Raw genomic sequence first — 23,465 nt, forward strand, 5'->3', positions numbered from 1 at the left:
GCACATAGTTCTTTCACTTGGAACAACAGAAGCTCTTTGTACAAAGTTATGCCTTTCTTCTTTTTCACTGATAACCCCTTGATACTCTACTGACTAGTGGTTTCACAGTCATTTGTATTGTCTGATCTTTACTGAATCATCACATTTAAAGTATGACATATGAGTACAGATATATTAATGGAAAAGAAAACAGACTATAGTAGCAATTTCCATGATTATTTCCATGCTGTATACATTTCTTTTTAACAATGTTCATTCATGCATACAGTACATAAATTCCTGCCTTCCTTTAGACCTCATTCCTCCTCCTCCTTTACATTATTGTGCATGTATTGTTTTCACAAATTCCATTTGTTTCTGTGTAATTTGCTCCTTCCCTTTTCTAAAGATCCCACCTGCAGTTCTTAATACTTAAAGTGTAATTGTTTAGATTTTGATTTCCATTTATAGTAATTTCTTATTTGGCAGTCTGTAGCATTAAACTTGGTAAGGCTAGACTATGTTAATGCAGTTCAGATCCTATATCCCAGCTCAAAATAATCAATGTTAAGTTGTCAATCTCGCCTTCATTCTTGCTTGATGGGTTCGGAGCCGATCCTCGGCTCCGACTCGGCACTTGCTTTAGCTCGAGAACTCCTTTTACCAGCTCGAGGCAGCCCCATATCCCATGATGCAAGGCAGTAAGTACCCAGATCTCGTTTGCCGCTTCGCTTGGGAGGTCTTCTCTTTACCAGCTCCTGGTAAGTTGTTCACTTTTGTGAGTTTTAAGCCCCTTTTTACTAAAAAACCTTGTATTGATAGTTTTAAACTTATATTATTCCTTTTCTGACAGAAATTTCCTGTCTCCTTTATTTTTTGTTAGTGTATCTTAAAAAACCCTTCCCATCCCCCCCCTGTTAGGGTGTGTGTATTGGTTTTGTAGAATACCTTTGGTATTTATTTAAGTTAATTTTTGACTGGTGTGTGTGTGTGTGTTTTTCGGCACCATGTCAAAGGAGAGGGTCTCAGGTTTTAAGAAGTGTGACTCGTGCTGTCAGAAGATGTCTCTGACAGATGGTCACACTTCTTGCCTGTATTGTCTGGGCCCTCTTCACCTGCAGGACTCCTGTGCTATTTGTCACTCCTTCAGCCAAAGAGTCCTGCAGGAGAGACATAACAAACTGGTTCTTGGGGGCCTTCTTAAGCCGGAGGGCTCTCCGGCTAAGTCGGCTCCATCAAAACCAGCAAGAGTTTCCAAGGCCCAGGCTTCTGTTCCTAAGCCTGCGGCCTCGGCTCCGACTCATACTGAGTCGAGATCGGCTCCGGCTGGAGCCGATTCTGGCTTAGCGCCGGCACCGATGGCTATCGGTGCCGAACCTATTTTGACCACTGATGTCGGCTCCGATCGGCTCCGACACCCATGTGGCACAGGCATCGGTGTCGGCTCCGATCGGCTCCGACACCGTTACTTTGGTGGCTGTATCGGCTCCGGCTGGAGCCGATACATCGAGCCGTTCTGTCGGCTCCGAGAAGTCGGCGCCGACAGGATCTGTAGTATCGGCTCATTCCAGGAAGAGGTCGAGGTCTCCTTCCTTGGAGCCGATACTTTCGGCTCGGCCGCCTCTTCTATCGGAACGGAGCCATCGGACCCGATCTTCAAGGTCATCCAGGTTGTCAGATCATGACCTAGAGAGAGTGGTCAGTAGATTACTCAAGTCACAGGTACTGGCCCAAATGCTACACAGTCCGTCTCAGCAGGCGACTGTTGGTCCACACCCCGTTATAGTTCCTCCTTCAACTCTACCCCAGAGTTTGGAGTTGGAGTCTTCGGGCATGGTTACTGCTACGGCTGGAGGACGGATACCCCTTCTGTTCCTTCAGCCTCTACTCTTATCTCCTCTTCCTTAGAGGGATTCGTGGTCGGGCTTCCATGGTCTCCTCCGAGGGGTGAGTGGCATCGGACCCTTGTCCGAGCCCGCTCTTCCCTTGGAGCCTCGGCCTTGGTGAGCTCGGCTCCGACATCTGCCTCGGAGACTTCCCTTCGGTGGTCCCGGAGTTCCTAGCTCTTGAGCGGGTTCTCTCGGACCTGCCTGGGAGGGAGCATTCGAGGTAATGAAGAGTGTACTGGCCACTGGTATCAGTCAGCAGTCTGTTCCCGTAGCTCCTCCCTCTATAGTACCTGTTGACATCTCTGCCACTTCTCTTGCTACAGGACCCAGAGATCCTCCGCCTCAGGTTTCCCCATTGGGAATTTCCCCTCTTCGAGGACTCTCCTGATGTTTCGGGAGATCCTCCTAGGAAGAGGACTTGTAAGAGGAAGCATGTAGACTCCCGAGTCTGTCACTGGATACTGACTTTGATGAGTCAGAGGGATCCCCTAGATCCCCTCTGAGGATGTCTCCTTCTCAGACATCCTAGAACTTCTGAAACAGAGGGAAACTGGCCCACCAACAATCCCTCTGAGGATGAGTCAGTATACCTAGAGGCGTTTGGATCTCGGCCCTCCACCTCCTGGGTGTCTCCGCCTTCGACCCCCTTATGCAAGTTATTGCACGAAGGCGTGGGCAGCTCCTGACTCTGTAGAGCCAGTCCCTAGGAGGCCTTCAAAATTTATCACTGCCCAGTGACAAACAATTCCTTACCAAGGGTGTCCCGCTGATGCCATGGTGGTGGCTGCGGCCACCAAAAGGAACTTGCAGATCCTTCCGTGCCGTCCATCCTCCTAATAAGGACTCTAGGACCATGGATAGGTATGCAAGCGGATGTTTTCCTCAGCGACCTTTGCTATGCGTTCGCTGAATTATCTTTGTCACTTCACCAGACTCCAGAGAGATATCCTGAAGGAGCTGGGAGAAGTAGTTCAGGATCCTACAGCTGCAGGGGCTCAAGAAAGATTGCTTCGCAGCTAGGAACCCTCAATTCCATTGCTAACTCCTCCATGCGGCTAATATCTTATGCTGCGGATGGAGCGAGTAGAGCCGCAGGCACAGGTGTGGCTCTTAGGCGCCAAGCCTGGATGCGGCTATGTGATTTTCGGATCCCTTTAAGGCGTCCTTCACAAATTCTCCCTTTGATGGGTCAGCTTTGTTTGGCCCTCAGGTGAAGGAAACCTTGACCAGGTGTGAGCAGGACGGCAAGACTCTTTCTGCTGTTGGAGTCCGTTTTTCCACCCCTTCTAGGCCTTATCCCAAAGGACAGAAGGGTGGGAAGATGTGGTTCCGTAAATCCCAAGGAGTCACGCCGGATTCACGTGGTCAGTTTACCCCTAGAGGCAGAGGGGTAACAACAACAGACGCTCTAGAGGCAGAGGGGTCCAAGAACCAGGGAAACAGGGAGCCTCTCTCTGATAAGCCCTTTCAGCATCCCTGAGGGGTCGCCCGGCTGTCCCTCCTTGGAGGCAGTCAGGGGAAGATTATCACTGTACCCAGAAGCCTGGCATTCCCTCACTCAAGACAGATGGGTACAGTCGATCATATCCAAGGGCTACATAATTCCTTTCGAGGAAAGTCCCTTCCCCTCAAGTTCCCTTCCAGATGTACCACCCGGTCTAAGGGAGATTGCAGAGTTAGAAATCGCAAAACTACTGCAAAAAAGAGCCATTCAGCCAATTACAATAGACCATTCAGAGCCCGGAATCTACTCAAGGTTCTTTTTGGTCCCCAAAAAGACGGGAGACTGGAGACCAATATTGGATCTCAGCAGACTCAACAAGTCTGTCAGGAAGACAAGATTCCGAATGGTCACTCTTCAGTCAATTCTGCCCTTCTTACAGAAGGACAACTGGATGTGCTCAATAGATCTTCAGGATGCGTACTATCACATCAAAATTCACAGACGATCCAGGAGATTTCTCCGCTTTCGGCTGGGGTCCAGTCACTTCCAGTTCAGAGCCCTGCCCTTTGGTCTCACTACAGCCCCCAGAGTGTTCACCAAATGCATGGCAGTGGTCACGGCTCACCTGAGACGTCAAGGATTCCAGGTGTTTCCGTATCTCGACGACTGGCTCCTGTCAGCCACCACCAGGCATCAGCTTATACAAGCCAGGGATTACACAATAGACCTTTGTTCTCATTTAGGCATCTCAGTCAACTTTGAAAGTCATCCTTATCGCCCTGCCAGTCTATTACCTTCATAGGCGCAAACTTAAACACTGTTCGGATGTCAGCTACCCTTACAGAACAAAGAGTTTCAGACATTCAGACTCATGTCAGGATCATTCTGGCCAGCAAGAAAGTACAGGCCAGAATGGTTCTAAAGGTATTAGGTCTCATGGCTGCGGCCATTACTCTTCTTCCTGGCTCGATTCTACATGCCTCCTTCAGTGGATGCTGTTCACACAGTGGTCATACCAGCAACTCCCAATGCGTCACCAGATTCTGGTGACACAAACATGCAAAGAACATCTTGCTTGGTGGATCACATCGTCTCAGGTTCACCAAGGCAGGTGCTTTGTACCTCCTTCCCGATAGCCACTGTCACCACGGATGCCTCCCTGATCGGGTGGGGGGGGTCATTATCAGGGCAGGATGGTTCATGGGACGTGGCAACCGTTCGAGTACCATCTGCACATAAATGTCCTGGAGATGAGAGCAGTGCTTTTAACGTTGCAAGCCCTCAACGACTTTCTTCCCGTAGGGACAATTGCAGTCCACACAGACAACATGTCTGTAGTTTGGTATATCAACAAACAGGGCGGAACCAAGTCCTACCCCTTGTGTCGAGAAGCTCAGACTATGGCAATGGGCGATCTCCTCTCATCGGTTTCTGGCAGCAACGCATATCCCTGGGAAAACCAACATTATAGCGGACAGATTGAGCAGAGCTATTCTCATGCCTCACGAGTGGTCTCTCAAGCAATCCATAGCGGAAGAGATTTTTCTGGAATGGGGTCGTCCATGTTGCGATCTTTTGCTACTCCCCAAAACAGCAAATGTCCAGACTTCTTCAGCCTCTTCCCTCTATCAGGCCATCCCCCCAGAGACGCTCTGACCCAGGATTGGCCCCAGGGACTTCTTTATGCCTTCCCTCCATTTCCTCTGATCCCTCAGGTGATCCAGAAAGCTACCGTTTGAGAGCCAAATTGATTCTCATTGCCCTTACTGGCCTCGACAAGTTTGGTTCCCGTTCCTCCATCATCACCTTTTGGTGCAGCCGTGGCATCTGGACCCAGTGCCAGATCTACTGATTCACCAATCCGGTCAGCTGCACCGGTCAATCCCTTCTCTCAACCTCACAGCATGGTTGCTCCACTTCCTTCCTTAGCCAGGCTTCCTTTGATCTCTAACCCAGTTAGAGACATCATAGTAGCTTCACTAAAATCCTCTACCAGGAGGATTTACACAAGCAAATGGAACGTTTCTCTTATTGGGCTAAGGCCCAAAATATTGATCCTTTTACTGCCCCTGTTCAGGCAGTTCTGGACTTCTTAGCAGAGATTTTTCATGCAGGCTCCTCTTCTTCCACAGTCAGAGTTCAGTTGGCTGCTATTTCTAATTTTCATGTCGGGATAGCAGATCATAATATTATGTCCCATAGGCTCTGCAGGGCCTTCTTGAAAGGAATTTTCCTACTAAAGCCTCCAATCAGGAATCCTCCTCCTCAGTGGGATCTAAATTTAGTGCTGACATCCTTGATTCTTCCCCCCTTCGAGCCAGCTGTTTCTTGTTCCCTGAAATATCTTTCTTGGAAAACTTTATTCCTAGTGGCTATTACATCTGCCAGGAGGGTGTCTGAACTTCATGCTCTTTCGTTCGACCCACCTATGTGGTTTTTTACAAAGACAGAGTATCTTTGAGAACTAATCCATCTTTTTACCTAAGGTCGCTTCAAAAAACAATCTGAATCAATCCATTGATCTCCCTGTATTTTTTCCTAACTATTCAGATAGAGCTGAACAAAAGCTACATTATCTTGACGTCCACCGTCAGCTTAGATATTATTTGGACAGAACAAAAAAATTTAGAAAATCTGATCAACTTTTTGTTTCCTATGCGGATAATAAAAAAGGCCTTCCTGTTTCTAAAGTGACTTTGTCCAGATGGCTTTCTTCGGTCATCACTGAAATCTATAAGATCAGGGGAAAACAGCTGTGCTCAAAACCTAAAGCACATTCAACTAGGAGTTTAGCTACTTCTACAGCTTTTCAAGCTAGACTGCCTTTGGACACTATTTGTGCAGCGGCCACTTGGGCCACTCCTCACACTTTTGTTTCCCATTACAAATTGGACTTGGCCTCCAGGGACAGAGCCAGTTTTGGCTCTACAGTCCTCAAGAGTTTGTTCCATTGAGCCACCCAGGATAGAGGTGCTAGGGACGCGGTCCCATCAAGCAAGAATGAAGGCGAGATTGACAACTTAACATTAAGAAGTTATGTACCTACCATAACGTTCCATGTTAGTTGTCTTCTCTCGCCTTCTTTCTTGCGACCCTCCTCCTTCCCCTGGCCTGGACAGACCTTGTATAAGAAACTATTATGCTAAAGACCATTCAGACCTGGTCCTTTTTCCATCTGTAAGTTTCTTCTTCCTTTGGGAAGTATTTTATGCTTGGTGTTATTGCCCTTTGTCAACAAACGAGATCTGGGTACTTACTGCCTTGCATCATGGGATATGGGGCTGCCTCGAGCTGGTAAAAGGAGTTCTCGAGCTAAAGCAAGTGCCGAGTCGGAGCCGAGGATCGGCTCCGAACCCATCAAGCAAGAAAGAAGGCGAGAGAAGACAACTAACATGGAACGTTATGGTAGGTACATAACTTCTTATTTCCTTAGTTGCAACCATTTGATCGCCCAATATGTCTGACAAAGTAATCTTTATGGATTTTTTAAAATCTGTCAGCTCATATTTCCATTCAGTTCTGCCCTTCCCATCCCACCTCCAGAATTTGCTATCTACCTGAGGAAAAATTCTCTGAAGATTGATTAGGATATTAAAAACTTGTGCAAACACTTCCATGCAAAAATCCTAGACCTTCTGGACTTTTTAGTATACTTGAGAGGCATAGATGTCCTCCCTTTGTTCCTTTGTAAATTGCTTTTCCATTCACTTTTCCCAATGTTTTCTAACCTTTTCTGGTTGATTCTTGTACTTATGAAATATTGTACATGCCTTATTAATTATCCCTTTTTAACAGCAGCATCTGTTACAGAGCTAACTAAAAACTCTAGCAGAGCTGATCTTCCACTTAACATTCTCCAGCTCCTTTTTCTTTGCCTGTAGTCTGTTATCATACCTTTTAGGGAAGGCAGTCTCTCATCTGCAATTCCAAACTTCTGCCTAGCATTATCCCTCTCTATTTTCTTTCTCCCCCTAGTTATTTGCTCCCAGTATCTTTGATCCTTTGCTAAATTCCTCCAGTACATTTCATCCCTTTCTTGCCTAGCCTCTTTTTCAGAGAGACCCAAGTTGATATTTATATTACTAGGGAAAATTTGACCACGGCATCATGGAACTTCCTTACTGTTTTCGATAAGTGCTGTGCAATCTTTTACATCCACCTGAGTCATCAACAACTCAAACAGAGGAGATATCAGTTTAAAGTCTCATCTGAAGGATGACACATTCAGGAATACAACCCTCCATGCTGCACTGTAGTGTCAGCAAATGATCTACCCAGTGAGGGAATAAAACCCACAGCATTCTGCATCAAAGCTAAATGTGCTAGCTGTTGCACCACTGACACTGATCATTTATTAGAACATTTCTTCTAGTTAGTGAATATAATATTTTGTGGTTGTTATTCTACTTAGTGAACTGCTTTCAAAATCTTACTCTCTCTATTTCTTGAACCCTCCAACCCTGTTTCATCATCCCTTTCCCCTTTGATTTATACCTTCTGCTTGAGTTATGTATGCAAGCCTTAATTGTGTAGCTCTAAAATATCCTTTCAAATAAGTCAGGTAATTATAAACCACTTTGTTCTATGTGGAAAAGTCAGTTTATCCCACTTAACCCTTGTCCTTTTCCCCTTCCATATACATTTCTTTCAACTCAAAGTTTTGTCCACAACTACTCCTCTGGTTAATACATATACACTTGGCCTGTAGATAAAACTAAAGGGGCAAAAATAATTTCACTGCTTGTGTCTTACTTTCCACATCTATAATCAAAAGCTTCCAGATCTTCAATTTCTGTATTATCTTTCATTTAGTCTTGTCACACATATCCTTAGTTGCCATAACAGAATCCTTTTAATCCATATATTTAACTACTTTATCTTATCATGTTCCCATAAATAAGTATATTGCTTAACCAATTCATATGTGGGTACATACTTTGCCACTACAGCCTTTATTTTATCTTATTTTTTTATTTCGTGAAAAGATGTCTAACTGTCACAAAGTCTTCCACAACACCAAAATGTCTTTTTCTGGATTTATCAAGCACAGCACAATATAATCTACAAATTCAACTAACATTTGCAGATTACCAGACCATGTATATCCTTGAATCTGTGATTCCCTAATTTTCTTTGCTAATTGTTTTGAATATAATGCATATAAAAGTGAGAAAGAAGACTGCCCCTTTCCTGGTTCCTCTGTTCAAGCACAGCTTGCTGGAGAGAAACCCTCTCTCCTTAATTACTGCCTTTGCCACTTCATATATCCTGTTTATTAACCACATTATTCTATCTGCGAATCCAAATGCTTCCAGTGTTCTACTCATTAAATCACAATTGACTCATCAAATTCTAGTTCTGCATCAAGGCCCACCAGAAATAGCTGTGTTTTCTTAAATTCGACTTCCGTCTGGTTTATCATTGTTTTGTTAATGTTGTCAAATGTTTTACACCCCACCAGAACACACACTGATCTATATCTACCAACTTTGGCAGCACCTTTGCCATTCTCCTTGCAAGTATTAATATAAACAGTTTATAATCATGGTTTTGAATTGAAATGGGTCTATATGAAGCTGGGTCTGAAGAATCTTTAGCCTCTTTGGATAATACAGCCATCAGAGCTTTCTTCCAAGATGTTGGTACATCCCTCCCCCTTTAAAATTTTCTTAAACAAAACTATCTGGATCTTTACCACTTTCGTCCCTCCTGATTTCCAGACTTCTACAAGAATACTGTTTCTGGAGATTTCCCATGCTGATTGCTTATACATTACATTGTGTGCATCATCTCTTCCTTTCTAAGCTATTACTTGTTGAGCATTATATTCTTCTAACCTTGGCATAATTGTCTTTTATAAATATTTTCATTTGTGCCTTTTCCTGTTTTCCACATTCCTCAGATTTATACACATGTAGTATATTTCCAAAATATCTTTCAATACTTCTGTAAGATCTCGGGCTATTTTTCTTCTCATTGCCTCCCTAAATTTCTACTTTATGATACCCAAGTCTTGCTGAAAGTTGTTGTGTTCTGCAATTGTTATAAAAAAATAGTTGCTTAACAGCAGCCTTTCTAAACTCATGCATGCTGTGTAAATAATCTCTTAGTACCCCTTTAATACTTGGCAGTTGCTCCTGTTCTTGCTCTGTGAGATTCCCCTTCTTCTGCTGTACTTAAACCTTTGTCATCCCCTCTACATAATTTCTATTACTTCTTTTCCATATCCATTTCTGTCTTACTTTTTCCATGTTTTTAAACTCTATTTTTATTTTATCAGAATCATTAACTATCCCTTCTAAAGAAATTTCTGTATTCCCTACTAATTCTGAAATCACTTCCAGTGATCATTTCTTAGATTGGAATACCTGCACTGCAGAGACCCCTACCACCCATGTAAAACTACATGGTTTTGCACAGACTATAACCTCCCCTACTAAGATCAGCAAGCTTAACAATAAAGAAAGTATCCTAGACTGGATACTAATTAATAGCCCCCCACCACATGTACAAATCAGGTACTCTCCTTGAAGATCTAAGTGATCATTTCTTAACGTATACTGTTAGGCATAAAGTTGAATGTCCACATCTACCCACCTATAAAACAATAAGAAATAAAAACTTCAACCTTAATAAAATCTTAGAAAAACTTAAATTATGCAGTTGGTCAATACTAAAACAACTACCACTAGATGAGGCAGTAACACACTTAAATAACACATTCCTGGCCATCCTTGACAACCATGCACCTGCACGCTCTATTAGAATTAAAACAAAAATTGCCCCCTGGCTCACTAAAGAAACCAAACTAAAGATCATCCAAATAAATAATGCCTGGAACACCTGGCACTCCTCTAAAGCCCCACAAGATCAACTCAAATTGCGGCAATATAGGAATGATACAAAAAAATCCAAATTACTAGACAAAAAAAAACTATTTGTGCCATCTACAGCAGAAACACCACAACAAGCCACAGAAGTTCTGGGCAGGTATTAACAAACTCCTCCACCCAGGTTAATCCACAACTCCAACCCACTCAGCCCCAACCCAAATATCACCAGAGTCCATTGCCAACACCTTCAACAGTTTCTTTACAGAAACCATCCAGGCCTTTGCTAGCAAACTTAAACCCACTTGTCCTAATGTTGAAACCCCTAAACCCAGTGACATTCTCTCCTTCAGCTTCCACAAAGTTCCAACTTCATTCATTACAGCCCTAATTAAAAAACTCAAACCAACCACCCTTTCAGCTGACCTCCGTGCAGACTACCTGCCAAAAGCTGCTGATGCTATATCATTCCCTGTCTCTATTTTGATAAACAGAACCATAAGTGAAGCCTCTATCCCCTCTATCTGGAAAATATCACGTCATACCACTCCACAAAGGAGGCAGCTCCATTGAGCTGTCAGACTCTAGACCAATAGCTATCCTTTCCCCTCTGGCTAAAATTATGGAAGAGTGTATCCATAAACAACTCTTACACTACCTTATTCAACATAATCTTCTGGCCAAATCCCAGCATGGATTTAGACCACAGCACAGTACCACCACAGCCCTCCACTCCTTTTCTAATGTCATAAATTCCAACCGTAACAACAACAAACTGTCTTCTGCCCTGATGTTCTTCATCTCACATTGCTGCAGTCCTTACATATGGGTAGTCCGCTGTCCTCGGTCGGCCCGAATACCAAAGTATTAGGCTGACGTCGGTCAAGGCGCTTAAAACTGACATCAGGACGTCAGGGTACAAAAGCGCATGACCGACGTCATTTCCTCAGTCTTTTTTGCCGCATGGTCCGATGCAGAAGCAGCGTTGCAAGTGCCGTTCGGCGTTCTGAAATTTTTCGAATTCGGAGTTTCAGACCGAATCCAAGTTGGCTAAGTACCCCGTTGGGGAATATTTTGGTTTTTTTCTTGCCTCAGTGTTTTACCGGATGTCAGAAAAAGTGAATAACTGTATTTCTTGTGGGAAACAGATACCGCATAGGGATTATCATTCTTTGTGTATTCCTTGTTTGGGGCCTGAGCACGACGTTGTTGGGTGTCGCTTTTGTGCTAGGTTCAATAAACGCACTATTAAGTGAAGGTTAGATTGTGCTAGGCTGGTCTTTGGGAAGCGGTGCAATTATAATATGCAGTCGGATTCTCCGGCGCCCGCTTCTGCGAAGAAGTGCAAAGACAAAGCAGTTAAACCCAGGCAAGATGAGTCGTCCGTTCCGGACGCCGGTTCTTTAGAGGCTTCAGTGGAACCGGTGGTTCCGACGGAGACTTCTCTGGAGTCTCAGGGGGAGACTTTGATTTTGCAGGAGGTGGTCTCTCAGGAGGCAGGTCAGGCTGAAGGGGCTTCTCAAGTTACTGTACTCCCCTCCCTTCCTAGGGTGGTTAGGCCTTCTCCTTCTGTTTCCAAGGCTTCTCCCAGAGGCAGGCCAGTTTTAGCTTCTGTTGGTGTCACTCCTAGTTCAGCAGGGTCTGTGCCTAAGAAGCACATGCTTAAAATGGCAGAAGATTTGATTACTCTGATTAGAGGTTCTTTGCCCCCTCCTGATAAGAGGCCTAGGGTGGAGCCAGAGTTGGGAAGTTTTGAGCAGGCTTCGGATGTTTCAGAGTCTTCAGCTGAAGACTTGCAGGAGTACTCTCCTTATTCTGATTCTGATGCAGATGATTCCACTCCTTCTGCTTCTCCTCCAGAGGATTTTTCTTTTCAGAGACACTTCATTCTATGAGGGAACATTTTAAGTGGGAAGGTCAGGACTTCTCTGATTCTCGGAAAAGGCTTAGGGAATGTTACCCCAGCATAGGCCCTTGGCTATACCCCCTGTTCTGGATGTTGTGGAAGATGTGTTTGCAGAGGCTTCACTTAATCCTGATTCTCTGCCTCCTACTCCTGTTAAACCGGATAGGTATTACAGGGTGCCTGAGGCTCATAAATATCTTTATAAGAGTCCTAGGGCGGACCCAGAAACTATTAGTCAGGGACCTAAGGGTGTCAAGGCCTCTGTTGTAAAAAATCCGGTTCCTCTAGATAAAGAAGCCAGAGCTTTGGATAGATGGGGAAAAAAGGTCTATACATCTTCTACCTTAGCTATGAGGGCTTTGAATTGCCAGTTTCATATGTTGAAATATCAAAACTTTCTTCTTTCTCAATTGAAGTCTAAGGTGGATGCTCTGGCGGAAGGCATTGAGTGTAAAGAATTACAAGATTTGGTGCATGTCTCTGAACAGGTGGGTAAGCATTCATTACAGTGTGGTTTTGATGCTGTGCAGGCCTCGTCTAGGGTTTAGTAGGAATTGGCCTGCTAAGGGGTGGACGTATCCTTCTTATGATTCTCAGTCTAGGGGTAGATCTAGACGTGGTAGGGGCAGAGCTCAGAGTTCTTTCAGGCCTAGAACAGGGAGTTCACCTGCACAATCTTCGGGTGAGGGCAGGGGCCAGTCCTTTCGTAAACAGGCCCAATGACCCACTTTTTCAGCTGCCAGATCCTTCTTGCCTGGCAGCACCTTTGGGAGGAAGGTTAGCACTCTTCAAGGAAAATTGGATGTTGATTACCCAGGACAAATGGGTATTGGATATCATACACCAGGGTTACAAGTTTTATTTCCATACCTTGCCTCCTTTCAAAGGCATGCCGGACGTTCCTCCTCAGCAAAGACTAGAGGCTCACAAACAAATTTCTCTACTACTTCAAATAGGGGCCATACAACCGGTCCCTCTGCCAGAAGTGGGCCTAGGATTTTATTCTCGCCTGTTTCTAGTACCAAAGAAAGGAAACACGTGGAGACCAATTTTGGATTTATCTATCCTCAACACATATCTGGACATTCCCAAGTTCAAAATGTTGACGTTACAACAGCTTTTACCTCTGCTGGGCAAAGATCACTGGATGGTGACTCTGGATCTCAAGGAGGCTTACCTTCATGTTCCTATCAGGCCCAGTTGCAGGAAGTATCTGCGTTTTCGGGCTGGGACTTCACATTATCAGTTCTCTGCATTGCCCTTTGGCTTATCTACTGCGCCCAGAGTGTTCACGAAGGTTCTGGCTCCAGTGGTAGCTTTCTTCAGGCTAAGAGGAATACAAATCTATCCTTATTTGGACGATTGCCTGATTCTGGCCCAAGAAAAGGACGAACTTCTTCATCATCTACAGTATGTGATGGCAGTGTTAAGATGCCTGGGGTATTCTGTGAACGAAATAAAGTCCAGTCTAGTACCCTCTCAGGACATGTGCTTTCTGGGTGTGAGACTGAATACAGCATCCCAGATGGCCTTTTTGACCCCGGGCAAACAAAAGAATCTTTCTCTTTACTTCCACCAATTGTCTCGTCAGTCCAGGCTGACTGCAAGGACAGTCCTTCAAGCCTTGGGGTTCATGGCATCTTGTATTCTGGTACTTCCCAATGCCAAACTGCATATGAGGAAGCTACAATAGTATCTCAAGAATGTATGGACACAGCACTGCCAAGATTTGGACACTGTCATTCAGATAATACCTTGCATTCAAAAGGAGTTTTTGTGGTGGGCTCAGGAATGTCACCTAAACAAGGGACTCTCTGTGACCCGGCCAGAGGCGAGTCAGATTTTAACGACAGATGCCTCAGACAAAGCTTGGGGAGCTCATCTAAATGGAAAATGGGTACAAGACACGTGGCCTGCCAGACTTCAACATCTACATATCAACTTGAAGGAGATGTTAGCAGTCCAATTTGCATTGATAGCTTTCAAGGATTTACTTCTTCCAGGGCAGGTGTTGATTCAAACAGACAACACAACTGTCATGTGGTACATCAACAAGCAAGGGGAACATTCTTATCCTCTATGCAGGCAAGCAATGATTTTGTGGGAGACTGCTCTCAGTTTACAGCTAAATCTTCAGGCAAGGTTTCTGCCAGGAGCACAGAACTCCTTAGCAGATGTGTTGAGCAGACAAATTATGGATCCCCACGAGTGGAAATTGGATCCTCATGTATTTCAGAGATTGACAGTGTTATGGGGAACTCCAGACATAGATCTGTTCGCTTCTCCACTAAATTACCAGCTGCCAAAGTTTTGCACAAAAGGTTACATCCCACAGCTTGGAAAGTGGATGCTCTCTCATTCAATTGGAGCAATCTTCACGTGTATGCCTTTCCACCTCTGCCTCTCCTCCCAAAGGTACTCCTGAAGGTCAGACAGGACAAGCCAAACTTGATTTTAATAGCTCCAGATTGGCCTCGACAGCACTGGTACCCATTACTGAGAAGTCTGGTACAGGAGCCTCCATGGCCTTTGCCTTGATTCCTCACCTGCTGTCTCAGGAGAACAGTCATTTACTCAATGTCAAACTTCATTCTCTACATCTGACAGCCTGGCATATTCTGTTTTAAACCCTGGAGGGTCTCAGCTTCCACAACAAGTTTTGAATGTTATTTTGGAGGCCAGAAGGCCTAGTACAAGGAAAGTTTACGCAGATAAATGGAGGAGATTTTTATTTTGGAGTACAGCAAAGGACTTTGATGTTTCTAAACCTAATTTAAGTGTTGCGCTTCAATACCTTACTGAGTTATTGGACAAAGGTTTGTCCTTCTCCTCTATAAAGCTTCATGCTGCAGCAATTTCTGCTCACTATGACTGTGACCCACCATTATTTTCTCAGCCTTTGTTTAAGCAATTCCTTAGAGGGGCAAAGAATATAAGACCCCCACGTAGAGCTCCTACTCCTGCTTGGGATCTCAATTTTGTGTTGGAGAAACTCACTCTACAACCTTTTGAGCCTGCAGCATCTGCAGAGTTGAAATATTTATCATGGAAGACTGCTTTTTTGTTGGCCATTACCTCTGCGAGAAGGGTTTCTGAATTACAGGCCCTTATGGCAGTTGAGCCTTTCTTAATTTTCCACAAGGATAGGGTGTCTTTGCGTACTAACCCTTCTTTTATGCCTAAAGTGGTTTCTAGTGTGGCTTTAAACCAATCTATTCATTTGCCTACCTTTTATGCAAACCCCCAAAATAAAGGGAAAGGATTTTGCACACTTTGGATATACACAGACAGTTGCGATATTATTTGAGCAGAACTAAAGGGTTCAGGCAGTCTCAGCAGTTGTTTGTTTCTTTTGCTTTGGGTTCTCAGGGCAAACCTGTTTCAAAACAAACTATTTCTAAGTGGATTGGTTTTTGTATTGCTTTCTGTTATTCCCATCATGGTAAGGAGATTCCAGCTGGGATTAGACCTCATTCCACTAGGGCTACTGCCACTTCTACAGCTTTTTAAGGGGTGGCTACTAAAGATATTTTGGAAGCAGCTACTTGGAGTTCAGTGCATACTTTCTCTAAGCATTACCACCTTCCACTTTACTCTAAATCTAGGGCTGGATTTGCCACTGCTATTTTACAGGGCATTTTGGCAGCTCCTAATGCTTTATAGTTTTGCCATCCTCCCTTACCTCTGCTTTGGGATTCTACCCATATGTAAGGACTGCAGCAATGTGAGATGAAGAACATAGTACAGTTTTGTACCTACCATAAATGTAGATGTTCGAAGATCCACATTGCTGCAGTCTAATTTACCCTCCCTCCTTCCCCTCTGTTGTTGAAGGTGGTGGTGTGGTTTGTGTTGTACATGTTGTAAATATGGTTAGTGCACGGGTGGTTGGTTAGTTTTTGCTGGTTTTTGGCTTTGGCCTTTCTTGTTAGGGCCTTCTGACATCTGGGGCAAGAAAAGACTGAGGAAATGACGTCGGTCATGCGCTTTTGTACCCTGACGTCCTGATGTCAGTTTTAAGCGCCTTGACCGACGTCAGCCTAATACTTTGGTATTCGGGCCGACCGAGGACAGCGGACTACCCATATGTAAGGACTGCAGCAATGTGGATCTTCGAACATCTACATTTATGGTAGGTACAAAACTGTACTTTTCTTGATCTTTCCAAGGCCTTCGACATGGTTAACCACCAGCTACTCTTACTTACCCTAAAGAAAATATCCCTAAACTACCATGCCATACAATGGTATCATCTTATCTTAGTGGAAGACAGCAGGCTGTCCTTTAGCAGGACAAACTCTCCACCCTTCTCCCCATTACCCTTGGTGTCCCTCAAGGTTCCATATTAGGTCCCCTTCTTTTCTCCCTCTTTATCAATGACCTCCACACTGTAATCCCAAATGCAACCTGTATACAATATGCCGATGAATCCACCCTGATTTACCCAGCCTATACTCGTACAGATCTCCTTATTTTAACCCAGAAAACCTTTAATACAGTGGAAAACTGGATCTCTAACCAACAGCTGATATTAAACCCCAATAAAACAAAGCTATTGCTGTTCTCCCCTACTCGTAAATCCTCTCAACCTTTGTTTACTATAACATCTAACAACGGGACCATAATCTCACTAGATATGTATACCAAACTTCTGGGTGTTATAATAGACAACAACCTCAAATATGATATGCACGTGAACCAAGCTATTAAAACCGTTAATAAAAAACTTTGCTCCCTATACAAAAACAAACCTTTTCTCACCCGTCTAGCTAGGGCTGCCATTGCCCATACTCGTCTGCTTTCAACTCTACTGTATGTCTCGCCAGTACTCACTAACTTGAACAAAACTGATCTCAGCAAACTCTCTAGCTGCTATAATCAAATTGCCGAGTTTGCTACAGGAACTTCTTACAGGACACACCATTGTCAAAACTTAAACCTCTTAGGATGGCTAGAACACCCCGGGCTAATTCAGTATAATCAACTTACTGTAGCATTCAAGGTTATTAACCATCCAGAAAAAACGCCCTCCCTTAAAAACATTATCCATCCCTACAAAAATGCTGGACCACTTAGTTCCACTACAAAAGTTTTGGTTCAATCTGTCAAAGCTAACAACCTATCTGGAGAATCTTTATTTGCAAATTCAGTAGGCAAAATCTGGAATTCGCTCCCATCTGACAATACTCTGAACCCCTCCCTTAATCAGTTAAAAAAAATCTAACCCAGTATGTTAAAACTCACTGGTTATGTCCTTGCTCTAACCCTGACTAAAGCCTAATCTACTGCCATATCCCTTCAATTTTTTGTTCACAGCGACTTACCTCTTACACTAAAAGGTTTGAAAAGAGAAACTGTAACATCTCTGCAGATACTCTGTATATAGCTGCACCTATAGGTTTGATAAGAGAAACTGTAGCATATTTGTATATATTTCTGAATATAAACTGTATTCTTCATAGACTTGAAATGTTAGTCTTTTAACTTGTATGTTAATACAATATGTTTGTGCATATACTGTAACATGCTTGTCTTTATCTGTTTGTAAGTTTGGAGCTTTTCTCCCCAGGCCTCCACTGAAAATGGACATGTATCCAGTCTGACTATCCCAGTCAACAAATGTAAAATAAAATAAATAAATAATTTCTCTTTTAAAAAAATATGTAGGAAAGTAGCAGTGTCATATTTTTACTTCTTTACTCTGTATCATTATCTTAGTTTTTGTTGGTGCCTGAAATAGTTATTTAATGTGTGTCAGAGCTTTCAATTAAATACTTGTGCACTTGTGAAATATAATTTCTGTATAGTCTAACCCAGTTGTGGTACCTTGGAGGATACTACGTACATTCTCAGTTCCTGCTACTGAATTCACTTCTTCCATACTAAATATTCTCATAAATTACTTCAGAAATCTGCCCTCTTTTGTTATATTTCAGACACCAATCAGTTTAAGGAGAAAGGCAGACTCTAACATGCAGTTTAGCATGGGTAACCTTAATTTTAGGTTAGATAATGCCTGTTTATGCAGCTATCGATTTGGAGCAGTTGTCCCTATCTGGAGAGTTAGACTTCATTTTTTGAAGATGTACATAGTTTATTGCATTTGTTCTAAGTTAACAGGGGAGTATGGGGGTGTTCTGAAAATGTATTTGTTTTTTGTTCGAGGGTTTTCTTTAAAAGAAAAAGTCTTGAAAAATGTGACACAGGTTGAATGGAAATGAGGAGAAACCACTGTGTAAAAGATCAAGCTACCAAACATTAGCATGTAAGAGAAAAATTGGAAATATACATTACTAAAAAAAAAAACTTTATTAAGTGAGAACAGTAAATTGTAATCATAATAGCTATGCTGTGTATATTATCTTGGAACATAAATGGCCTTAAAGGTCTAGACAAAAAGGAGACTGTTGATTGTATTAAGAAATGCAGAGTGTGAATATCAGTGCTGCAAGAAATGTATTTGTAAGGAAATGAGCAAATGAATTTTAAAAGAAGGATTTCAGAATGGATATTCAGCATTATATCTGAGACAAAGGAAAAGGGGCATAATAATACTGATTGCTAGTGTGGCTCCAATAATGATAGAAGAGGAAAAAAAGCAGTAATGGTAAATTTATGTAGTAAGTGGCTACAGGCAAGGGAGGAGGATTATGCTGGCATTCATTTATATTCCACAAACAAAGCAAAACTGCTATTGTAGGGCTTAAGAACATTTTGGGAGAAATAATCAGCTATCAGAAGAGAATATTGCTTATAGATATGAACCTGAACTTGATTTGCAATAGTGAGGATGTATCAGAGTGACCTAGAAGGGAAACTTTAGCAAAAAAGGGTAAATTTCTGAAGACATTTATGAAAATGGTTGGTATGAAAGATGTGAATTCAGTTGTAGGAACTCGCCAACTCGGACAGAATTTACATATTATTTTCCAAAGTATAATAACTGGGCTAGACTAGATAGAAATTATGTTTCACAGGAACATGTGCATTTGATTGAAAGCTTTGACAACCATCCAATAACTATTTCAGACCATGCAGTGATAAAAACAAAGATAAAAATGCAAGGTAAAACAAGACACTGATGCTTTTCCACCTACCTGTTAAAAAGAGAGGAATTTAAGGAATGGGTAGTGGAAATTATTCAAAAATTGTTATTAATGACAATGGAGTTTAAAAATGGAGTAGAAGTAAAAGAGAAAAAGATATCATTATGAAGTAATAGGAATTATTTAGAGGGGCTGACAATGGTTAAATAATTGCAGTATAAGGGAAATCTCAGAACAAGAAGAACTGCAACTGCAGAGTGCTAAAGAGAAAATAAGAAAACTATTTTCATAATATGCATGCGTTTAGAAAGATTGTTGCTAAGCAACTATTTTTTGATAGCAACTCTAGGGCACAAAAACTTTCAGCACAATGACTTAGGCAAAATAAAGTAGAAAGCATCATAACCAAACTTAGGAAACCTACAACAAGGAAAATAATCTGGGATTCTGTAAAGCTATTAGAAATATTTTGCAAGTATTATGGAAAGTTGCATAAAGCAGAGGATTATAGAATCAGGAAAGAGCACAAATTGATATATTTATGGAGAGCTTAATTATGCCAAGTTTAGAGGAGATGAGACTCAACAACTAATACTTAAGGTGGAAGAAGATGATATAAAAACTGTGATGTATAATCAATCTGCAGGAAAGTATTCAGGGACAGATGGTATTCCTGTGGAAGTTTGGAAGTCCCAAAGGAAGAAAGTGATAAAGATATGGAAAATTTTTAATAGTATTTTAAAAGTAGAGGAAACACTAACATCCTGGAAGAGAAACTGTAGTGGCCACATTACCCAAAGCAGTAAAGACCCATCAGACCCAGCTTCATATAGGCTCATTTCAATTTTAAACCATCATTGCAAAATGTTTATGTTTATACTAGCTAAAAGAATGGTAAAGTAACATTGATGGATCAGAAGGAAGCAGAATGTAAGAAAATATCACTGTTGTTAATGGGTCTTGATGCAACAAAAGCATTTGACAGAGTAAGCTAGAATTTTGAGTGGATCAGTGGAAGCATTTCTATTTCCTTATACAATAAAAAGATTAATTAGGAGGACGTATGAAGGCTTGAAGGCAATTATTGCGAGCGTTTCTCTATGATAGGTTGTATTTGAAGGGAGAATCAGACAGGGGTATCCTCTTTCTCCTTTGATATTTGTTTTATATTTAGAGTCACTATCAAAGACATAAAGGAATAAGAAATTCAAGGATATAATTTGTATGGTAATCAAGAAAAGTCGGCTTTATTTGCAGATGATATTATTTTGTATCTGATAAATCCAGAAAAGGACATCTTGTTGCTGTGAAGCATTTTAATATAGTTTCAAATCTCTTATGAATGTAGAATTAATGGAGATAAAACAAAGGTTATAGCCATAAATTATGTATTCACAGACAAATTAGTTCAGCAGTACTTATATTTATGAGGACACAATAAGATGAAGTATTTAGGAGTATAGATTAAAAAGGGTTCTGTTATGGCAGCTAAGGATATGTGGTTAAATACTAAAAATATAACACAGAAACTGAGAATCTGGAAGCTTTTGTTTCTGAATATGGATAGTTAGATACATGCAGTAAAAATGTTTTTAGTGCCTTAAGTTTTGTATACAGCTCAGAGAAGAAGGTGTGGACAAAAATTAATAATGAGCTGAAAAAATTTAAATGGGAGAGGAAGAGGGCAAGAGATAAGTGTGATGAGTTGATCTTTCCAATCGAACAAGATGGTTTAGAATTGCCTGGTGTCAAGGGATATTTTACACCTACACAGTAAGGCTTATATATATACATATATATATATATATATATATATATATATATATATATATATATATATATATATATAATAACAACCACCATACAGAATATTATATTTATTTGGCTTCCACCAAACCATTACCTTCCCTACCAGAACCCACAAATCTAGCAATAAACTAACTTCCTTAGATTGGATACTAGTAAATAATGACCCCCATACTTATCAAACAGGTATACTCCTCGACAATATTAGTGACCATTCTCTTACTTACATCTCTAGGCAAAAGACTCACATTCATAATCTAATAGCTTTTAGAACTACCAGAAACAAAAAATATTTCAACCCAAGTAATTTTCAAGCTGAGCTCAAAGCTTGCAATTGGTCTCCCCTAAAATATCTACCTCTTGACGAAGCCATTTCATACTTTAACAAAATGTTTTTGCAGATCCTTGAGCACCATGCTCCCACTTGTACTGTTAGAACAAAAAATAAACCAGTCCCCTGGCTGTCTAAGGACACAAGGCTAAACATTCGATTAAGAAACAAACTCTGGTCCAAATGGAGAAAAACTAAAAACCCAATTGATCACCTAAATTTTAGACAAATTCGTAATACCACTAAAAAATCCATAATCCTTGACAAAAAAAACTACTACCTCAAAATCCAACAGAACCAACAAAACAGTCCTCAAAAGTTCTGGTCATGTATCAACAAATTACTCCACCCAGGACAGTCCAAATCACCTACCCCCTCTACGTAAGCCAAACCTCTCCCAACCAAATTGCTGATACCTTTAACAATTTTTTCTCTGAAACAGTCCAGTCACTAGCAACTACCTTACCACCTATTGCCACCACTAAATTTCCCTCACTAACCAACTTGCCCCAGTCTTTTAACCTTCAACCTGTTCCAACATCTTTAATACACTCCTTGCTTCTTAAACTTAAACCATGTACACCATCAGCTGACCTTCTCCCAGCTGAATACCTGCAAATTGCAGCTAGTGTACTTCCCTACCTTATTTCTGTCGTAATAAACAGGACTATCTCTGAATCTTATGTCCCATCCATCTGGAAAGTCTCCTATATCATCCCTCTGCATAAGGGAGGTACCTCAAATGAATTATCAAATTTCCGCCCAATAGCCCTTCTCTCTCCCCTTGCAAAAATTATGGAAGGATGTATCCACCGGCAATTACTTCAGTACCTCCTACAAAACAACCTACTAGTTGACTGCCAACACAGTTTCAGGCCACACCATAGTACTACAACAGCTCTTTTATCCTTTAAAGACTGCATTAATAAAAACAGGAATACTAACCTTCTATCTTCTGCACTCTTCTTAGACCTCTCAAAGGCCTTTGATATGGTTAACCACCAACTATTGATGGGTATACTTGAATCACTCTCCCTTGATCATCAACTAGTAAAATGGTTCCAATCCTACCTTGAAAACAGAAAACAAGCTGTCCTGTGGGAAAACTATCTATCTTCTCAGCTTCCTATCACCCTTAGTGTCCCTCAAGGATCCATTCTTGGACCTCTCTTTTTCATAATTTTCATTAATGATCTAAAAACCTCCCTTCCCCAAACTACATGCATACAATATGCAGATGATTCGACTCTGATATGTGCCGCATCCTCCCCTGCAAAATTACATACTAACACACAAACAGTCTTTACTTTAGTTGAAAACTGGTTCCATCAAAGATGTCTCCTCCTGAATCCAAAAAAAAACTAAATTACTACTATTTACTCCCAAACAGAAGTCCCCCTCTATCAATTTCATAGTGAAATAAAACAATGGCACAGAAATAGCCCCTGAAACCACCACTAAGCTCCTCGGTGTAATAATAGACAACCATCTCAACTTTGACACACACATTAACTCAACTATTAAATCAGTAAATAGAAAACTTGGATTCCTCTATAGAATCAGACCATTTCTTACAGAGTCAGCAAAAGTCTCTATTGCCCAAACCCACACTCATTTCCACCCTACTCTACGCCTCCCCTATATATATATATATGAATCTATCCAAAAGCAACCTAAATAAACTAGCAACCACCTACAACATAGCCAAATTTGCCAGCGGCGCCCCTTTCCGTACTCACCACTGCCTTAATCTTAAACTTCTAGGATGGCTGGAAGTACAAAACCAACTAGTTTACCAGCAACTCATTTTTATTCACAAAATTTTACATCATCCTACAAATACTCCCATACTATGTAGCTTAGTTAATTCTTATAAAAATCTTCCTACCCTAAGATCTGCGAAAAAGCTACAAGTTGCCACCACTAAATCCATTAACAAATATGGGGACTGCCTATTCTCAAATGCCGTTGGCAATGCTTGAAACAAACTTCCAACTGAAATAACATCCCTTACTTCCACCAACCTTTTCAAGAAACAATTGAAAAACATAATTAAAACCCAATGGCTTTGCCCCTGCTCCAAGCCTGACTGATACCTTTCTCCTTTTTTCTATTCTGACTCCCTAACTGAATTCTTTTTGCTGAGACTTCTCTACCGTCTATATATGACGTGATTAAATATTTTTTCTCTTTATTGTTGTAATTCCCTACTGTGCTGTGCGAATTTTTATGCA

The 23,465-nt window shown here is 41.7% G+C and overlaps 1 protein-coding gene across 1 annotated transcript in view; it reads left to right on the top strand.

Annotated features, from left to right (window-relative positions):
* The window catches only part of ULK4 (unc-51 like kinase 4), a 4,087,308-nt gene that overhangs the window by 1,322,895 nt on the left and 2,740,948 nt on the right, over positions 1 to 23,465 (top strand). The window lies entirely within an intron of this gene.

The sequence above is a fragment of the Protopterus annectens genome, chromosome 3.part0, assembly GCF_019279795.1.
Source record: "Protopterus annectens isolate FY-2018-M chromosome 3.part0, PAN1.0, whole genome shotgun sequence".
Taxonomy (NCBI): Eukaryota; Metazoa; Chordata; order Ceratodontiformes; family Protopteridae; genus Protopterus; species Protopterus annectens.